Here is an 8,921-nt window from a genome sequence, read left to right as displayed (position 1 = left end):
ACAATCTGTCTGACTGTGGATTGGTGGAGTCCAAACTCTTTAGAGATGGGTTTGTAACCTTTTCCAGCCTGATGAGCATCAACAACACTTTTTCTGATGTCCTCAGAAATTTCCTTTGTTCGTGCCATGATACACTTCCACAAACATGTGTTGTGAAGATTGGACTTTGATAGATCCCTGTTCTTTAAATCAAACAGGTTGCCCACTCACACCTGATTGTCATCCCATTGATTGAAAACATCTGACTCTCATTTCACCTTCAAATTAACTGCTAATCCTAGAGGTTCACATACTTTTGCCACTCACAGATATGTAATATTTTCCTCAATAAATAAATTTTCCTCAATAAATAAATGACCAAGAATAATATTTTTGTCTCATTTGTTTAACCTGGTTCTCTTTATCTACTTTTAGGACTTGTGTGAAAATCTGATGATGTTTTAGGTGTATATTTATGCAGAAATATAGAAAATTCTAAAGGGCTCACAAACTTTTAAGCACCACTGGAGTAAATTATATATAATTAATTTTATCTATAGTGACCCTGAGGTTGAATATCTGTGGCCTAGATATAGTGTACATAAATTCACAGCATCATCAGTTTTTCTTGTAAACATTTCTATGTAAACATTTAGCCTCAAATGTACCATTCCATCAGTACTTAAATTGTCACAACTGATTGGTTTTATGAACACCAGGGTGTCCCATAGCCAGAGATGCATAAACCCAGGTGATTAATTTCTCTTGTAGGCAAGGCGGAACATATCACTTGTCATGGGGCATTGGGATGGCAGTGCCTGATGTACATTCGTTCTGGTTGTCTCTTGGTCTATGTCCCAGGAAACTGCACTGATGAAGTATGATTCTGGGAGGATGAGTTCTGTACTCTCCTCTTTGTGGGCTACTCAGTACATTCTGGATAAAGAATCTGTGTTAACATTATTTGAACCAGGATTATACAAGAACTTGAGCTGAAGGTGTGATGTGTCCTCCAAACAGTGATGCCACTCCTCTAGTGCCAGATTTAATCTCGTCTCATCTCGTCTTCTTCCGCTTTATCCGGGACCGGGTCGCGGAGGCAGCAGTCTAAGCAGGGAAGCCCAAACTTCCCTTTCCCCAGACACCTCAGCCAGCTCCTCGGGAAGAACACCGAGGCGTTCCCAGGCCAGCCGAGAGACATAGTCCCTCCAGCATGTCCTGGGTCTTCCCTGGGGCCTCCTCCCAGGGGGACATGCCTGGAACACCTCCCCAAGGAGGCGTCCAGGAGGCATCCGAAAAAGATGCCCGAGCCACCACAGCTGATTCCTCTCAATGTGGAGGAGCAGCGGCTCTACTCCGAGCTCCTCCCGAGTGACTGTGCTTCTCACCCTATCTCTAAGGGAGTGCCCAGCCACCCTGCGAAGGAAACTCATTTCGGCCGCTTGTATCCGTGATCTTGTTCTTTCGGTCATTACCCAAAGCTCATGACCATAGGTGAGAGTCAGAACATAGATTGACCAGTAAATTGAGAGCTTCGCCTTTTGGCTCAGCTCCTTCTTCACCACGACGGACCGGTAAAGCGACCGCATCACTGCGGAGGCTGCACCGATCCGCCTGTCGATCTCGCGCTCCATCCTTCCCTCACTCGTGAACAAGATCCCGAGATACTTAAACTCCTCCACTTGAGGCAAGACTTCTCCACCAACCTGGAGAGGACAAGCCACCCTTTTCCGGTCGAGAACCATGGCCTCGGACTTGGAGGTGCTGATTCTCATCCCAGCCGCTTCACACTCGACTGCAAACCGCCCCAGTGCATGCTGAAGGTCCTGGTTTGAAGAAGCCAACAGGACAACATCATCTGCAAAAAACAGAGGTGAAATCCTGTGGTTCCCAAACAGGATTCCTTCCGGCCCCTGGCTGCGCCTAGAAATTCTCATCTCATCTCATTATCTCTAGCCGCTTTATCCTTCTACAGGGTCGCAGGCAAGCTGGAGCCTATCCCAGCTGACTACGGGCGAAAGGCGGGGTACACCCTGGACAAGTCGCCAGGTCATCACAGGGCTGACACATAGACAACCATTCACACTCACATTCACACCTACGGTCAATTTAGAGTCACCAGTTAACCTAACCTGCATGTCTTTGGACTGTGGGGGAAACCGGAGCACCCAGAGGAAACCCACGCGGACACGGGGAGAACATGCAAACTCCACACAGAAAGGCCCTCGCCGGCCCCGGGGCTCGAACCCAGGACCTTCTGGCTGTGAGGCGACAGCGCTAACCACTACACCACCGTGCCGCCGCCTAGAAATTCTGTCCATAAAAATTATGAACAGAACCGGTGACAAAGGGCAGCCCTGCCGGAGTCCAACATGCACTGGGAACAGGTCTGACTTACTGCCGGCAATGCGAACCAGACTCCTGCTCCGTTCGTACAGGGACCGGACAGCCCTTAGCAAAGAGCCCCGAACCCCATACTCCCGAAGCACCCCCCACAGAATACCACGGGGGACACAGTCGAATGCCTTCTCCAGATCCACAAAGCACATGTGGACTGGTTGGGCAAACTCCCATGAACCCTCGAGCACCCTATGAAGGGTATAGAGCTGGTCCAGTGTTCCGCGACCAGGACGAAAACCACATTGTTCCTCCTGGATCCGAGGTTCGACTATTGGTCGAATTCTCCTCTCCAGTACCCTGGAGTAAACCTTCCCTGGGAGGCTGAGAAGTGTGATTCCCCTATAATTGGAGCACACTCTCCGGTCCCCTTTCTTAAAAAGAGGGACCATCACCCCAGTCAGCCACTCCAGAGGCACTGTCCCCGACCGCCACACGATGTTGCAGAGGCGTGTCAACCAAGACAGCCCCACAACATCCAGAGACTTGAGATACTCAGGGCGGATCTCATCCACCCCCGGTGCCTTGCCACCGAGGAGCTTGCAAACTACCTCAGTGACTTCGGCTTGTGTAATGGATGAGTCCACCTCTGAGTCATCAGCCTCAGTCTCCTCAGTGGAAGACATGACGGTGGGATTGAGGAGATCCTCAAAGTATTCCTTCCACCGCCTGACAATGTCCCCAGTCGAGGTCAACAGCTCCCCACCTGCACTGTAAACAGTGTTGGCAGAGTACTGCTTCCCCCTCCTGAGGCGCCGGACGGTTTGCCAGAATTTCTTCGAGGCCGACCGATAGTCCTTCTCCATGGCCTCCCCAAACTCCTCCCAGTTCTGAGTTTTTGCCTCCGCAACTGCCCGAGCTGCAGCACGCCTGGCCTGCCGATACCCGTCAGCTGCCTCAGGAGTCCTGGAGGTCAACATGGCCCGATAGGACTCCTTCTTCAGCTTGACGGCATCCCTTACTTCTGGTGTCCACCACCGGGTTCGGGGATTGCCGCCACGACAGGCACCGGAGACCTTGCGGCCACAGCTCCGAACAGCTGCGTCCACAATGGAGGTAGAGAACATGGTCCACTCAGACTCAATGTCCCCCGCCTCCCTCGGAAGCTGGGAAAAGCTCTCCCGGAGGTGGGAGTTAAAGACCTCCCCAACAGAGTGCTCGGCCAGACGTTCCCAGCAGACCCTCACCATACGTTTGGGCCTGCCAGGTCTGTCCAGCTTCCTCCTCCGCCAGCGGATCCAACTCACCACCAGGTGGTGATCAGTTGACAGCTCAGCCCCTCTCTTCACCCGAGTGTCCAAGACATAGGGCCGGAGATCAGATGAAACGACTACAAAGTCTATCATCGACCTCCGACCTAAGGTGACCTGGTGCCACGTGCACTTATGGACACCCCTATGCTTGAACATGGTGTTTGTTATGGACAAACCGTGACTATCACAGAAGTCCAATAACAAAACACCACTCAGGTTCAGATCGGGGAGGCCGTTCCTCCCAACCACGCCCCTCCAGGTGTCACTGTCATCGCCCACGTGAGCATTGAAGTCCCTCAGTAGCACAATGGAGTCCCCAGTCTGAGCACCCCTCAGTACCTCTCCCAGGGACTCCAAGAAGGCCGGATACTCTATACTGCTATTTGGGCCGTAGGCACAAACAACAGCAAGAGCCCTCTCCCCAATCCGAAGGCACAGAGAGGCGACCCTCTCGTTCACTGGGGTAAACTCCAACACATGGCGGCTGAGCTGGGGAGCTATAAGCAAGCCCACACCAGCCCGCCACCGCTCACCACGGGCGACTCCAGAGAAGTGGAGAGTCCAGCCCCTCTCGAGGAGCTGGGTTCCAGAGCCCAAGCTGTGCGTGGAGGTGAGCCCGACTATCTCTAGCCGGTACCTCTCAACCTCCCGCACAAGCTCAGGCTCTTTCCCCCCCAGCGAAGTGACATTCCATGTCCCAACAGCCAGCCGCTGTGTCCGGGGATCAAGTCGTCGAGGCCCCTGCCTTCGACTGCCACCCAATCCACACTGCACCAGTCCCCTACTGCTACCTCTGTGGGTGGTGAACCCACAGGAGGTCGGGTCCACGTCACCTCTTCGGGCTGAGCCCGGCCGGGCCCCATGGGCAAAGGCCCGGCCACCAAGCGCTCGCATACGAGCCCCAACCCTGGGCCTGGCTCCAGGGTGGGGCCCCGGCTGCGTCATACCGGGCGACGTCACGGTCCTCGGTTTTTTCTCCATAGGGGTTTTGGTGAACTGCTCTTGGTCTGACCTGTCATCTAGGACCTGTCTGCCTTGGGAAACCCTGACAGGGGCATAATGCCCTCGACAACATAGCTCCTAGGATCATTCAAGCACACAAACCCCTCCACCACAATAAGGTGGCAGTTCTAGGAGGGGCCCAGATTTAATGCTAAGTAAAAAAGAATCAGTTTCTCAATTTTAGGCATTTGGTAATTGAGTGTCCAAAGCTTTTGATTTGATTCCATACAGTGATATTGTAGCTCGCCAGTACCTGCACACACATGAAGTGTTGTTCATATGTCTTGACAGCCTGTCTGAAAAACAAAACAAAACATCACTCCACTGCAACACATCAGATGTCTTGTACTTTGGATAACAATTGGCCCTTTTCCACTACCCTTTTTCAGCTCACTTCAGCTCGCTTCAGCTCACTTCAGCCCGACATGGCTCGCGTTTTGACTACCTTAGAGCAGCACGACTCAGCTCGCTTCAGCCCTGCTTAGCCCCCAAAACTCGCACGGTTTTGGAGTGGGGCTGAAGCAAGCCAAACCAAGCCGAGTGGGGCTAGGGGCGTGAGCAGACACTCCCCTGTGCACTGATTGGTGAGGAGGAGTGTCCTCACATGCCCACACACGCCCCGCGAGCACGCTGGGATCTGTAAACACTGTAAACCCGGAAGAATAATAATTACGAATTACGAGAATTTCTGAAGCCTTATGCGCCTCGCCTCATCTACACGCTCTTGCCAGTATCTGTTGGCGTTGTCGGTGACAACAAGCCACAGCACCAAGACCAGCAACACTAATGACTCCATGTCCTCCATGTTTATTGTTTACTATCCGGGTCGTGAGACTACCGCTTAAAAGATCACTGATGTCACTGTTTGCGCCGCCTAACGACATCACGTGACGTCCACCCACTTTCGCTAACTCCACCCAATGTGTCCACCCACTTCCAGCCAGCACGGTTCAGTGCGGTTGTAGTCGAAATGCAACTCCAACAGCCCCGCTCAGCTCGACTCAGCCCAACTCAGCACGGCATGGCTCAGCCCAACTCAGCCGCATTGGTAGTGGAAAAGCAGCAAATGTAAAATGTGCAGTAAACTGGCTTTCAATCAGCCTGTACTGAAACATTAAATATACCCACCAGAAGGAGTTTTCAGAGGAGAATCATGTACTGTTTAGCTAGCTAGCTAGCCCCTGATAAGTCAACTAAGCTAACTTAGCCAGCATTCACTCTCTAAAATGCCTTGCTAGCTAACTAAAATGGCCCTTTAGCTTCAGAGAATGTTCAAATTAACAAAGCAAACTATGTACGTATGTACTGTGTATACAGTGGTGCTTGAAAGTTTGTGAACCCTTTAGAATTTTCTATATTTTTGCATAAATATGACCTAAAACATCATCAGATTTTCACACAAGTCCTAAAAGTAGATAAAGAGAATGCAGTTAAACAAATGAGACAAAATATTATACTTGGTCATTTATTTATTGAGGTAAATGATCCAATATTACATATCTGTGCATGGCAAAAGTATGTGAACCTCTAGGATTAGCAGTTAATTTGAAGGTGAAATTAGAGTCAGGTGTTTTCAATCAGTGGGATGACAACCAGGTGTGAGTGGGCACCCTGTTTTATTTAAAGAACAGGGATCTATCAAAGTCTGATCTTCACAACACATGTTTGTGGAAGTGTATCATGGCATGAAAAAAAGGAGATTTCTGAGGACCTCAGAAAAAGCATTGTTGATGCTAATCAGACTGGAAAAGGTTACAAAACCATATCTAAAGAGTTTGGACTCCACCAATCCACAGTCAGACAGGTTGTGTACAAATGGAGGAAATTCAAGACCATTGTTACCTCCCCAGGAGTGGTCGACCAACAGAGATCACTCCAGGAGCAAGGCGTGTAATAGTCAACAAGGTCACAAAGGACCCCAGGGTAACTTCTCAGCAACTGAAGGCCTCTCTCACATTGGCTAATGTTAATGTTCATGAGTCCACCATCAGGAGAACACTGAACAACAATGGTGTGCATGGCAGGGTTGCAAGGAGAAAGCCACTGCTCTCCAAAATGAACATTGCTGCTCATCTGTAGTTTGCTAAAGATCATGTGGACCAGCCAGAAGGCTATTGGAAAAATATTCTGTGGACGGAAAAGACCAAAATAGAAATTTTTGGTTTAAATGAGAAGCGTTATGTTTGGAAAAAGGAAAGCACTCCATTCCAGCATAAGAACCTTATCCCATCTGTGAAACATGGTGGTGGTAGTATCATGGTTTGGGCCTGTTTTGCTGCATCTGGGCCAGGACAGCTTGCCATCATTGATGGAACAGTGAATTCTGAATTATACCAGCGAATTCCAAAGGAAAATGTCAGGACATCTGTCCATGAACTGAATCTCAAGAGAAGGTGGGTCATGCAGCAAGACAACAACCCTAAGCACACAAGTCGTTCTACCAAAGAATGGTTAAAGGAGAATAAAGTTAATGTTTTGGAATGGCCAAGTCAAAGTCCTGACCTTAATCCAATCGAAATGTTGTGGAAGGACCTAAAGCGAGCAGTTCATGTGAGGAAACCCACCAACATCCCAGAGCTGAAGCTGTTCTGTACGGAGGAATGGGCTAAAATTCCTCCAAGCCAGTGTGCAGGACTGATCAACAGCTACCGGAAACGTTTAGTTGCAGTTATTGCTGCACAAGGGGGTCACACCAGATACTGAAAGCAAAGGTTCACATACTTTTGCCACTCACAGATATGTAATATTGGACTATTTTCCTCAATAAATAAATGACCAAGTATAATATTTTTGTCTCATTTGTTTAACTGGGTTCTCTTTATCTACTTTTAGGACTTGGGTGAAAATCTGATGATGTTTTAGGTCATATTTATGCAGAAACATAGACAATTCTAAAGGGTTCACAAACTTTCAAGCACCACTGTATGTATTGTATGTGTGTATATATGCATAACATAAGTATCTGTATATATGATTTGATTTGGTTGATATTATACTATGTTGGTATGTCTTGGTATGTTGGTATGCTTTCTTTTTTGTTTGTTGCTTTTGTTTTCTTTTGTATATATAGTTTATTTTGGCAGAAAGTGATGTTTGATTAGCGGTGGTATAGAGGGTTAGGATTTGATAAGTTATGTCCTTCTTCCTAATCCTTTCTGAACATTATTATGTTACTGCCTTGTGGCTACGCTATTCTGTTTGTTTATGACGATGTTTTGATTATTGCATTTTTATTTTTTTATTTTATTATATCTTTCTTCTTTACTGTTTGGAATAAAGCAATCAATCAATCAATCAATCAATCAATCAATCAATCAATCAAAAAACAAACAAACAAAAAAACTAGTGGTGTTAATTCCTTGATCCAGGTCAAGTGGCTAGGTGGCTAATGAGAGCTGATGTGAGATGAAGGCTGGAAATAGCTATACCACTGACCATTTTTATGATTGACATGTTTTAGACATAGGTTAGATTATGCTTGCTTTGATATATTTTTTTATGTTTATATAAATACACATCATTTTATGATGTATTCCTAAGCTTAATCATTAAGCAAAGGTTGACACAAAGTCCTAAGGGTATAGAACTCTGCTGTGATATTGTACTGTAGTACAGTATTCTCTCATCTCATCTCATTATCTCTAGCCGCTTTATCCTTCTACAGGGTCGCAGGCAAGCTGGAGCCTATCCCAGCTGACTATGGGCGAAAGGCGGGGTACACCCTGGACAAGTCGCCAGGTCATCACAGGGCTGACACATAGACACAGACAACCATTCACACTCACACCTACGGTCAATTTAGAGTCACCAGTTAACCTAACCTGCATGTCTTTGGACTGTGGGGGAAACCGGAGCACCCGGAGGAAACCCACGCGGACACGGGGAGAACATGCAAACTCCACACAGAAAGGCCCTCGCCGGCCCCGGGGCTCGAACCCGGACCTTCTTGCTGTGAGGCGACAGCGCTAACCACTACACCACCGTGCCGCCCAGTACAGTATTCTTTGCTTACTAAAGAATGAAATTCAATTAGCAAATGTTCATGTGTTCAGATTGCAACATATAATAGTAGCAGTATGTGTTGAAATAGAGAGTAATTCAAAACCATTCAATGTGCTGAGTGTTAATGTGCTCAATAGTGCACTGTTTATTTTGCTCAATCTCTTTCCCACTGTCTTGGTTTTCAGAATCAAGAATGGAGAAAAGTTGACTCTTTGAACTGATTTTCATTGATTCCAAGTTCATTCCCATCACTTGGAATCAGTTAGCTCCAAATTTCTGGAATTTAAA

Source organism: Neoarius graeffei, chromosome 2 (genome assembly GCF_027579695.1).
Source record: "Neoarius graeffei isolate fNeoGra1 chromosome 2, fNeoGra1.pri, whole genome shotgun sequence".
Classification (NCBI taxonomy): domain Eukaryota; kingdom Metazoa; phylum Chordata; class Actinopteri; order Siluriformes; family Ariidae; genus Neoarius; species Neoarius graeffei.
This window is presented reverse-complemented; position numbering follows the sequence as displayed.